General features: G+C 45.3%; 2 long non-coding RNA genes across 2 annotated transcripts; one reads left to right on the top strand and one right to left on the bottom strand.

The window, feature by feature from the left end:
- Window positions 1-1,009: 1,009 nt before the first annotated feature.
- LOC106782431 (uncharacterized) lies at window positions 1,010-2,645 on the bottom strand. The gene is made up of 3 exons (XR_001379496.3): window positions 2,249-2,645; window positions 1,724-1,896; window positions 1,010-1,350 (listed from the first exon to the last, which is right to left on the bottom strand). It is a non-coding gene; the product is annotated as an uncharacterized lncRNA (long non-coding RNA).
- A 47-nt stretch (window positions 2,646-2,692) lies between these two features.
- On the top strand, window positions 2,693-11,302 carry LOC138919985 (uncharacterized). The gene is made up of 4 exons (XR_011430568.1): window positions 2,693-3,395; window positions 5,712-5,895; window positions 8,101-8,224; window positions 11,061-11,302. It is a non-coding gene; the product is annotated as an uncharacterized lncRNA (long non-coding RNA).
- Window positions 11,303-11,505: the final 203 nt, after the last annotated feature.

Here is an 11,505-nt window from a genome sequence, read left to right on the forward strand (position 1 = left end):
CTCCACAGGTGGCCCCAAGCAATGGTAGAACAGAATACCTGCTATTTCCAGAAAATGTGTTGTTAACCATCTCATTTTTCACCTTCTAAATGGTTTGCTTTGGTTGCTTGATGTTTTTGTCCTTTCTTTTGGTCTTTGTGTCACAAAGACAAGACAAGGAACATAGATGTATTCCGAAGTTAAATAAAAGTATAATCAATAAGCCACCATAAATGGTCTAACCATTTCCTCTGTTTGTAAGTGTTAAAACACTGCGTGAAGTTAGCTGTGTGTATACTAACTCTTCAACCCTGCTTCAGTTCACTTCGGCCACTTCTACAGGAATGTTCCTCATGCTAGTTTTCCTTGTGTGTCTCATGGGATGTGCTGACAAAGGAAGCTGCATTCCAGACCCCTTCACCTCCCCTCTAGACCCCTAACCTGGGCCCAGGCTGCGCTGGCTCCTAAGGCCTGGCTGCCTTGCATCTGGCTCTTTGTTAAGGCTGACAGAAGCCTAATTGCATATTTCTTTTCTCATCGAAGCAAAATTGTTGGCATTCCACAGGAGCTGTTTGCTGTATAATGCACCATCTGGTCCTCTGTGATAAGGAAATAATTGATTATTTTGAAGACTCTTAACTCATCCTGTCTCTGCAGTATATGAAGAGAGAGAGGGGCCGAAATTTGCATGATAGCTGTGCTTGCACTAAAATGAAATAAGTGGCTGAAGCTTCAGGAAGCCAAAGTTCCCTTCTAATTAATTTATTTTTTAACAAATAGTGATAATGTGATTACTGTATGCCAGATACTGTTCTAGGGACTTTACAAACATTAGCTAATTTATCCTCAAAACAACCCTATACAGCGGGGGGGGAGGGAATGAGAAGTCTTAGGAATGTTCTGGTTCTTGATCTGATTGCTGGTTACCTGGGTGTGCTCAGTTTGTAAAAATATGTCAACTGTGTTACCACACAAACATGCAGTGCTCCTACCTGGTGCACATAAAAAAGCCAATTATTACAGCATCAGCTTTTGAGAAAAGAATACAGATTTATTGCGAGATCGATCTGCAAGGAGACAGGAGGTATAAGCTCTCGGATCTGTCTCCCCGATCCAGGGCTTGGGGTAAAATGTATAGGATGAAGGGCAGGGCGGTCTGAAGTGTGGAGACAGATGACTGGAGAGGAGAAGTGAGGTAATCAATGATCTGCACAAGCATCGTCAAGCTTCATGGCTCCTCATAGGACGCATGTTCACAAATGGTGGTGTTGGTACGATCTGAGGGTGGAAGTTTCAGCCCCTTGACATCAAAAGGGTCACTTATTGGGCATTTGCACAGGGCCGGTTGATGGGTTGGTGATCTCAACCGACCTGAATTGGACAAGGGCTCATTTCTCAGTTCACGAAAAACCACTCTTAACTACTCAGTTGATAAGATGGGGTCAGTTAAACTGGTCCTAGAGGGCCCATGCTTACAATAGTATGCTTATAGTGTATATGCTTATGCATGTTATTCTTCAAAAGAATTAAAACAAAAACTCCAGTGTAACAGAGGCTATTGTTTTTACCCTTTTTATAAATGAGAAGACCAAGACTTGGAGCTTGCTTATGGTCACATAGCTGAAAATGGTACCCCCAGAAGGTGTGATGCTGGACCCCAGGCTCTTACCCAGGCCTCATGCTGCCCCTTGGTGTATGGTGTTCTGGGGGAGGGCTGTGGCTGGGAGAGAAGGAAGAGAATTACCTGCCCTCCCTCACTGCTGCATCAGAAGACACCCCACAGTAAAGAAGGCCTCCTTTGGTCACCAGCCTGCTCATTGTTGATGGCTTGCTCTCTGAAGAAATAAGTTTCAATCCACGAACCCAGGAAACAGCACTGACTTGGCCCAAGTGAAGCTGCCACCAAGTGAAGTGTGCCTGAAAGGATGAGGAGGACCCCACGAGGAATTCAGGCAGTGCAGGGAGCCAGCCGACGGGCGGGAGGGGACTGCAGGTAGACATGTGATAGCTCACCGCGAAGCGGGTAATACATTAGCCAGGAGTGGCCCCCAGGGAGGGCAGCAGGAGATGTCACGTGACTGGAACCCCCACACTGGAGCCTTCGACTTACCAGACCCTAGCCCCTCCTTTCCGCGAGATGACTTTTGGTAAACTGAGACAAAAGACAAATAGACTAAACGACCTAAAGAGTGTTTAGGCGGACACCCACGCTGACAACTCTACCCCTTCCCCAGCCAGCTCAGAAAAAACCCACGAGGGGGGAAAATACCAATAAACAAAACTTCCAAGGCACATGCTGAGATGACTAAGAGCTCAGTGTGGCTTCTTCCGCCAGCTCTGGTTAGGATCATACATTCCCAGTGTCATCTTTATCTTCATCACCGTTAGTCTTCTTCACCTTCTTTAGTCTTGATCACCATTTCATCTTCATCAACAGTAACAGCAATGACATTGGATCCCTGCTCTGTGCCAGGAATTTCACTCGTGATAAAACAAACAAAAACCCTGAAAGCTGAGTATTTCCTTAACCATGCGCTTAGGAGCCAAAGCACAAGCAGACGGCAGCTACAGCACTGCAAGGTAGGTTCTCATAAAGAGTGTCCACGATGCCATCTGAGCAGAGACCTGGCTGGTAGACAAAGAAGGCTCTGATGTCACAATACACTGGCCTCCTATGTAGGAGCTTAACCTCTTCAGCTGTCCGGGAGACAAAGATTCCAGTGCAAATAGTTCTTTTAGGAGGTCATCCCAGGGAGTGGGGAAGTGAGACAAAGCAGGGAAAAGAGGCAGCACAGGGAGTGTGAAGATGTCCGCTGTGGGCAACTGGAGCTCAGCCCCGCTGGGGGCCTCCGAGAGACTGCACAAACCACACCACAGTTGTCCATCATTTCACTGAGGACTAACCGCCACCACGTGTGACCAGCCCTGCACACATGCCAAGCATGCTCTAGTAGGCAGAGCCACGGGGTTTGCAAGAGGAAGCCCGTGGAGCAAAGTAACGCGAGAGCTGAGGGGCTGCCGACAGCCGCTGACAGCCTCAGCAACATCTTTAAACCCTCGAGGCCACCTAAACAGGTTTAGCTTAATGCATCAGCCAACTGAGTCCTGTTTAATGCTCTAGACGTGGTGCATGACTCTCTGTGCTACTTCCTGTTCTGGGTGGGTCCAACCCTCCAGGTAAGACACGACCCAGAGAGCCAGCCCAGCAAGAACTAACTGGAGTGCTCTGAACGCTGCCTGCTCAGGGTGCCAGGGCAGTGATGGGTCTGCATTCCTGATTTCCAGAATTTTCTTTAAAGCATAGGGCTAGAGTAGACCAATCTCTCCAATGTAGATTCAGATCTATGGATTTATTCTAAGAACAAATTCAACTGGAAAAGTAAGAAGTCGGCATTCCTTCGAGCATGATGAGCAAGGTAACCCTTTCATACATAACGCGCATTCTTCCTGTTTGTTTTATGATCTTTCCTGTAGTATACCCTTCCCCACTCCTTCCCAGACCTTCCTGGGCTGGGAGTTCACTGTTTGCTTCACTTGCATGTTATTTTCCTCCTCACCTACCATTGCCATAAAGGAGAGAGGGCTTATGGTCAAAGGAACTGGATCGGGCTGCTGCAACCAAGATCTGCCTCAAAAAAAAAAAATTCTGATTAACCTGAAAATTCAAAGAACAGGCACACCCCTCAGTGCTAAGATTAAGGCTGTCCGTCCACCGGGGAGGAGAAATAAACTGTGTACACCCACACAATGGAGTGCTGATATGCTGCAACAAAGATGAACCTCAGAGGCAAATGCTACATGAAAGGAGCCAGACTCGAAAGTTAGAAAGTTATATACTGTGTGATTCATTTACGTTGCATTCTTGAAATGGCAAAACTGTAGGGACAGAAAACAGATCAGTGATGGCCAGAGGCTAGAGGCAGAGGGAGGTCTGACTGCAAACAGGGCCAGCTTCAGGATCGAGGAGCCTGAGGGCTGTATGCCCAGAGAATCCCTGAGCTCGGGTTCACCCTGTGTTGTTGCTGTTTGAAACTTTTAAACATTTTATCTCTGAACTGGTGGATCAATGGAGTATGCCCCTGTGCAGAGAGGATGCATACAATATTCTTACCCCACACCGGCCCTTGCTGCCGCAGCCATGTAGAATGCTCACGATGACTCATGAGCACAGAACTTCAGATCCACGACGTGATGAGAGCACAGTGAGAATCAAGGCAAGTACAAGGAAAGCCTGTCACAGGACTTGCCGGCTCCGTAGGGTGTTGGCAGAAAGTGTGTGTATCAAGAAGCAAAATAAAAACTATCGAGTTAGTTTCGTGCAGTTTTCCATCATTATAGTAAGAACGAAATACGTCTGCCAGCACGAGCTACGAAATACGAATTGTATAATTTCACTGATGCCACATATCAGTGTGCTCTTACATTTATTTGCATTTAAAACAGGCATTATACAGCATGAAAATGAATGACAAAATTTATGCTAATGTAAAATTTTAACTTTTCTTTAGTGAGAACATTAAATAGCCAGTAAAAATCACCATGACAAGTCAAAAGAAACTGCAGAAGAAATAAAAAAGATTGTACCTTACTATCTTTACTGGCCTTTTTCCCCACATTTTGAATAGGACCCTGAAAATTCTAGAGCTAGCCCTGGCTACAAAGGAGCAGCACTGGGGGATTTGGGGAAGTGATGGGCATCATTTAATGCGTTGACTGTGGTGGTGGTTACACTCACATGAAAAAGGCTGAGTTTTACTGGGTATAAAGTAGACCTTAATTTTTAAAATGGGTGACTGCATCTGCCTTTTATGGCTTTTACTGATAACTAAAGTTAAATCCAGCAAGCCTGCTTTTGAGTGTGAAATGTGTAGGAACTGCTGCCCAGTATGATAAAATAACGAGTTCTGAATGTTCGTTCCTTGAACTTTCGGAGACTCGTGCTAACCAAAATCCCCTTCCTTCTCAGAATCTCTGCCTGGCTTTGCTAGTTTTCCCTCAAACAGAGCTGGCTCATAAAGACCACCTTCTCCCAAGGGCAGAGCATCTCTGGGACAGGGGACACAGGTGGACTCGCTGCAGTGGGGACAGCCTGCTGGAAGGCTGACATCCAGAAGTCTCATGGGACGTGGTTCCTCCTGCAGAGCAGACCAGCGTTCTCTTGAGACCATGTGGGGGCCTCTACAGGGGCCTACCTGCTCTCCCGAGATCTCCCTCCAGGCTCAACTCTGGTCCCCCAAGTCTCCTGTTAGACCTCTATGAACCTGAAGAGCAGGGCCCAGTCTGCTCGTTGCCCTGCAGGGCAGAGTAGAGACTCTGCAGGCTGGAGTCTCCTGCTTCAGTGTCACACTGTCCTCAAGTCCAGAACTGCATCTCTTCCCAGGCACCTTTAGAGACTCAAGCAGCTAGTGAATCTCTCCAACACAGTGAGTTCTTGGTAACATTTGGCCAGAGAGTAGATGAATAACCCGTGAATAAGCTCAGACACAGAGGCTTTCAACAATTAAATCTTCATGCCGTTTCCTCCCTTCTGCGCTGGAGGATCCCGGGCTCTCAAGAACTGAAGCAATTTTCCAAGCATCCTATTCTTGCCAAAGAGCGAGCCCAGAATACAAACCAATGCCTGAGTGATACCGCCAACCCCAGGGCACACACATCCCCACCCTGGCAGTAGCTGAGGCCGCAGCACGCCATTGAGACATTCACTGATCACTTCTCCATTTTCCCTCTGCAAGTTTCAGCCAACTGATAAAAGACTCGGAATGTCTGGAAGAAAGGCCCAGCTCTGTGAAGAGAGAGGCGCTTAACTTGGAAAGCCTTGGAGTTGAACAATTTCTGTCCTCGGAGGGCTGGGCTGGCATCATCCACTTGGCTGGTTGGAAGCAAGTGCCGCTTGATGTGGGCTCTGAGAAAACCCAGGTATGCCGGGGTCTCTGGTTGCTTCCTTGGAGAGTGGGCTCCCCCTAGAGTGGGCTTCACTGATGGGAGGGAAGAGGTTTGGAGGAAGCAGAAGACTGCCCACAAATCCCAGGTGGCTGTACGTGCCACGCTTTTCTCTCCCTTTAAAGAGTGTCCCTATTCTGACCCTGCCTAGTTCCCACCAACTGTGGGCATATTTCTCTCCTCTGGATGCCATGGTTGAGAACTCAGACTCCTGTGTCTTCTTGTCTTGGGAAGATGTTTTTGCCCATGATATTCATGAGCAACTGGAAGGTAAAAATCAAAATGGAAAAGCCAAATCAAATGCCAGCTTGGGGCAGAACAGCTGGCCCTCTCCTTACCCTCCATGCCTCTGACCAGTGTCCTACCTAAGCAGGGCTCTGCAAGTGGAGAAGGATGGGGAGGTCCCCAGGGCCTGGGAAAGAGGGGTGACCAATGGGAATGTGTTTGAACTCTGGCGACTGGAGCAAGGGGCGCTGGGAGCTGCAGTAAGAGATGTGAGCGCAGTTAGGGAGTCGGGGACACACCAAAAAAGCTGAAGAAGAGAGAAAGAAGGTGGCAAGTCTGTCCCAAGAAGCCATATCTGGATAATGCAACCGTTAAGAGCACGAATTTATGACTTTCAAGACTCAGGGACTTTGACCATTAGAAATAATGACCTATTTTATTTAAATTCTAATGGGAGAAGACAGTAAAAAATAATAAATATAAAAAATAAGTGAATTATACAGTATTTTAGAATGTCATAGATGCTTTAAATGTAGATCAGGGAGGATCCGGAGAGCCGTTAATGGAATGGGTTGCAATTTTAAATAGTGCAGTTAGGATGGCCCTTATTGAAAAGACGACACTTGAGCAAAGACCTGAAGGAGGTAAGGAAGTTGGCCACGTGGATATCTGGGGTAAGGGTTTTCCAGCTGTAGGGAACAGCCAGTGCAAAGGCCCTAGAGTGGAGAGTGTCTGGCACAAATAAGGAGCAGCAGCGGGGCCAGTGCAGCCAGGAGTAGAGTAAGCAAGGGAGAGAGAAGTCAGGAAGGGGATAGGCCACTGAAGGACTTTGGTTCTTACTCTGGGTGAAAGGGGTGACTTTGAAGGATTTTTAGAAAGGTGACATTTATGTTTTGAAAGGATCGCTTTGGATGCTGTGCTGAAGAGCCCAAGCAAAAGCAAGAGAGCAGCTCTGAGGCTAATACCATAATCCAACTGAGGGGTGGTGGCTCAGACCAGCGTGGTAGCTGTGGAGGTGACAGGAAGTGGTCAAATCCTGCATTTATTTTAAATGAGGACTCAAAAGGATTTCCTTACCAATAGGGAGTGCAGTGTAAAAGAAAGACCTTAGTAGACTCCAACTGGGGACCTGAGCAATGAGAAGGATGGAGTTGCCATCAACTGAGATGGAAAGGATTATAAGGGAAATAGGTTTTGGGGGGAAGATCAGGAGTTCAGTTTGGGACATGCTGAACTTGAGATGCCCCCAAAACATCCAAATGGAAATGTCAAGTGGGCAGCTGGGTGTTTCAGTTGAGAGAGAGTTCTGTCTGGAGATACGCAAAGGGAGATGCTGGAGCCGTGTCACGAGGGAGGAAAAGGCATGGGGTCTAGCTTCCAAGTGGAAGATTCGGAGGAGCTGGCCGGCTCATCTGTAGTAACAAGAGGGAAGAGAGTATGAGCACGTGTTGGGGGAGGGGAACCTCCTCGTAGAAATCTGTGGATTATCTCTGATGCTTCAGTTTTCTCAGTGGGTAGGAAGCAAGGTCATGAGCTGGGAGTGAGGATGGGGCCGAGATGATGAAGGATTTACGATGCTCTAAGCATTTTCTTCCTGTCTCACTCTTGTATTTTAACTTTGTTTTTGATGTCTTCCCCTATGCAGAACTTTCTCATTTTTATGAAGTCTTTTCTGTTAATAATTTCCTTTATAGCTTCAGGATTTGAGCCTTATTTAGGAAATCCTTCCCCAGACAAAGACGATAAAATGATTCTCCTATATTTTCATCTGGCACTCTTTAAAGATCATTTAGATTTAATTCCTCTGTAATTTAATTTTGTGCATAAGGTATGGTAGAAACACACTTTTTCGTAACTTGGTTCTCAAATAAGAGATACTTTGTGTGTGGGGCTCAGGGGTGAGTTGCATTCGAATGCAGGATTCTGACAGATGAAATTGCTTTGTTTTCTTCTTAGTTTAAATGAACAATCTCACTTCACAGTGAATATAAGACCAGATTCTCGGGATGTGCCGCTGCTTGGAGGGTGCCGGGTGATGGGTGACCTGCCCGTTTGCAGACTGAAGAGCTGTGCCGCCCAGGTGAGGGGCCCCATTACTACTGCCTCTGTGTCTCTCTCTCACTTTTAAAAACTCGGCTTATGTCGCCACCCAGAGAATGTGTTTGCTGTTCTTTGTAGGAAGGATGGTGGTTGTTCCAGTTTGTGAATGGACCCCCCCCCCCACCCCAAGCGTATTTATTCAGATGCAGCCAAGAGCTTTAAAGAACAGCCCCTGGGATGCACGACAGGCTGGAGCCAAGGCCTGGGTGGGCATGCAGCCCCCAGCCTCCCATGCTCTGCCCACCCCTCATCAATGGGGACCCCCCCCAACATGCCCCACCCTCCCTTGTCTGACCTCCCACCCCCAACTTGCTCTGATATAAAGGGCCTTGGAAGGGTCCTGGAAAGGTCCTTGCTACACTTTGGCACCTAAGAGAGAAGAGGTGTGCCTCCCAGGTGTGTAAGTGCACATCTGTGAAGGCTGCCCCTTCTTCCCCTGTTTTCTGTACATTGTCACCTCCTAATTAGACTGAAATCACCACAGACAGATTAGTTCATCTCTTTATTTAGTATTTCTCCAAACCATTTTCTCTCCACCCCTGTGGGCTGAGGGTCCAGCATAGAGCAGGGAGGAAGGAAAACAAAAGTTTTACCGACCCCACCTCTACCCCCCCAAAATTTCTCCTGGGACTAAATTATTGGTGGGGATTGAGCACCTCCGATTTCACCACATTTATGACACTGAATCCCTATGGAGCAAATTGGTACAAGCTTTCTGAAAGGCAATTTGGTAGCAGATATCAAAAGCCCTGGGAAATTGCAAACCCTTTGGCTCAGTAAGTCTTCTTCTGTGAATTTGTCCTAAGAAAATAATTATGAGATTATATGAGTTACATGAGAAATGTAACTATAGTGAGAAAAAAAAAGGAACTAGCATTAAAAACCCACATCCATATACATCTACGCAGAAGAAAAAGAGATTTTAAAGGCATATGCAGAAAAATATTAACAGAGTTAGCTCAGGGTACACTAATTTTAATTGTCCTTTTCCATTTATCAGTATTTCCTAAATTTTCTATAATAAACTATCATATCTTTTATTATCTATAGATTTCTCTTTTTCCTTTTCTTTTTTGTTTCTTTTGCTGAGGAAGATTAGCCCTGAGCTAACATCTGTGCCAATCTTCCCCCACTTTATATGTGGGTTGCCACCACAGCATGACTGATGAGCAGTGTAGGTCCACGCCCAAGATCCGAACCCAACAACCCAGGCCGCCAAAGAGGAATGCACTGAACTTAACCACTAGACCATGGGGCCAGCCCCTATAGATTTGCTTTTTAATCTATAATTCCTTGGGTGTGAATTTTCCTGTTTGTTGAATCTGACGATTCATTCCCAAACCACCTGATTTCCACTCACTCAATCCACAGATACATGTTGACTAGCTAGAACATCTTCTGGGGCGGTTGATAAGGGCAAGGAACTGAAATTCTAATTTCCTCTAATTTAAATTCATTAAATTTAAAAACCAACATTATATTCAGTTATGAGAAACCTTTAAATAAGTATAGAATAATTTTTTAACTATAAGTTTTATGAACTCTAAACACACATTAAATATTTCCAATGAAAATCAAACATCCAAATGAAAATGTGCAGTAAATATAAAATACACACTGGATCTCAAAGACTTTTACAGAAACAAACAGTGTAAAATATCTCAGTAATAAATTTTATACTGACTGCATGTTGAAATGATATGTTGGAAATTGGATTAAATAAAATCTGCTCTTAAAATTAATTTTACTTTTTATTTTTTCAAGTGGTTAGCAGAAAATTTAGAATCATGTATGTGAGTCCCATTATGTTTCCATTGGACAATGCTGCCCTAGAAAACTATGGGAAGACCACGTAGCATAACATGAGGAGTCAGTAAATTTAAGAGGGTAAACCTCACGTTTTGTATTTTTTACCACCAAAAAAAAAAAAAAGAATCAGGTACTTGCTTTTTTAATCTAGTGATAACACATTCTTTTATTAGAGATATTTTGTTTTAAATGTACAAGATGACTGTTTTTATTGCTAGTTTCACCTGGAAAGGTCAAGTTTTTTGTTTTGTTTTTTGGTGAAGAAGATTGGCTCTGAGCTAACATCTGTTGCCAATCTTCCTCTTTTTGCTTGAGGAAGATTGGACCTGAGCTAACATCTGTGCCAGTCTTCCTCTATTTTGTACGTAGGATGCTGCCACAGCGTGGCTTGACGAGCGGTGCCTAGGTCCATGCCTCGCATCTGAACCTGTGAACCCCGGGCCACAAAAGCAGAGTGCATGAACTTAACCACTACACCCCCGGGCTGGCCCCGAGCAATATGTTTTTGTAGAACAAAACTTGTAATGTAAGGAAAGCTTCACAGCGTTTTGGAGAAGATACCAGGGACGTGGCTCTACCTGCTTGACGGTTGTGTGTCCTCTGGCAAATTTTTTAACCACTCTGTGCTCAATTCCCTCATCTGTAAAACGGGCACGAAAGAATGTCCCTTACAGGGCTATGAGTGAGGATGATATAGGGAAAGTTCTGATATACAGGTAAATGTTCATTATCATTTTCAGTTATCTTGCAACTCTCTGAAAATGTTTTTAATTGTATTTTTGTTATTTCCATCCTGAGTTTTATTCTCATGTGAAATTCTCAGCCTAATGTTTGTTTGAATTAATAAGCACTCTCAAGAATCCTTTCTGTTCTCTTGAATTCTTCCATTAAGCCTCACAACCACAGAAGAACTTACCGTAATTGCTAATTAGCTCTAATTTATTATGTCTACATGAACGCAAATCCAGAGCGATAATTTTGTGTTTGATTTCTGTTTCTCTCGGTAGACTTGAGTGCCTCGGTGCCAACTGAGAGTCATGACTTAACAGGAGAATGGGAAAGCATCTGGAATAACCCACAGTGAGCTCAAACAGTGTCTGGTTCAGGGCTACTGAGGGCTGTCCAGACAAGCAGAGACTGGTATCAGGAAACCAACTCTCCCCTCACCTTCTGCCAAAAAAGGAACTACAAAAATAGAGTATGCTTCAGTGGGCATGGTGGAAATGCTACGTTGAATAGCCATGGAAAGGTGAATATTATTATTATTATTTTTTTTTGGAGGAAGGTTAGCCCTCAGCTAACTACTGCCAGTCCTCCTCTTTTTGCTGAGGAAGCCTGGCTCCGAGCTAACATCCGTGCCTATCTTCCTCTAGTTTATACGTGGGACGCCCCCCACAGCATGGCTGCCAAGCAGTGCCATGTCCGCACCCGGGATCCGAACCAGCGAACCCC

Source organism: Equus caballus, chromosome 22 (assembly GCF_041296265.1).
Source record: "Equus caballus isolate H_3958 breed thoroughbred chromosome 22, TB-T2T, whole genome shotgun sequence".
Lineage (NCBI taxonomy): Eukaryota > Metazoa > Chordata > Mammalia > Perissodactyla > Equidae > Equus > Equus caballus.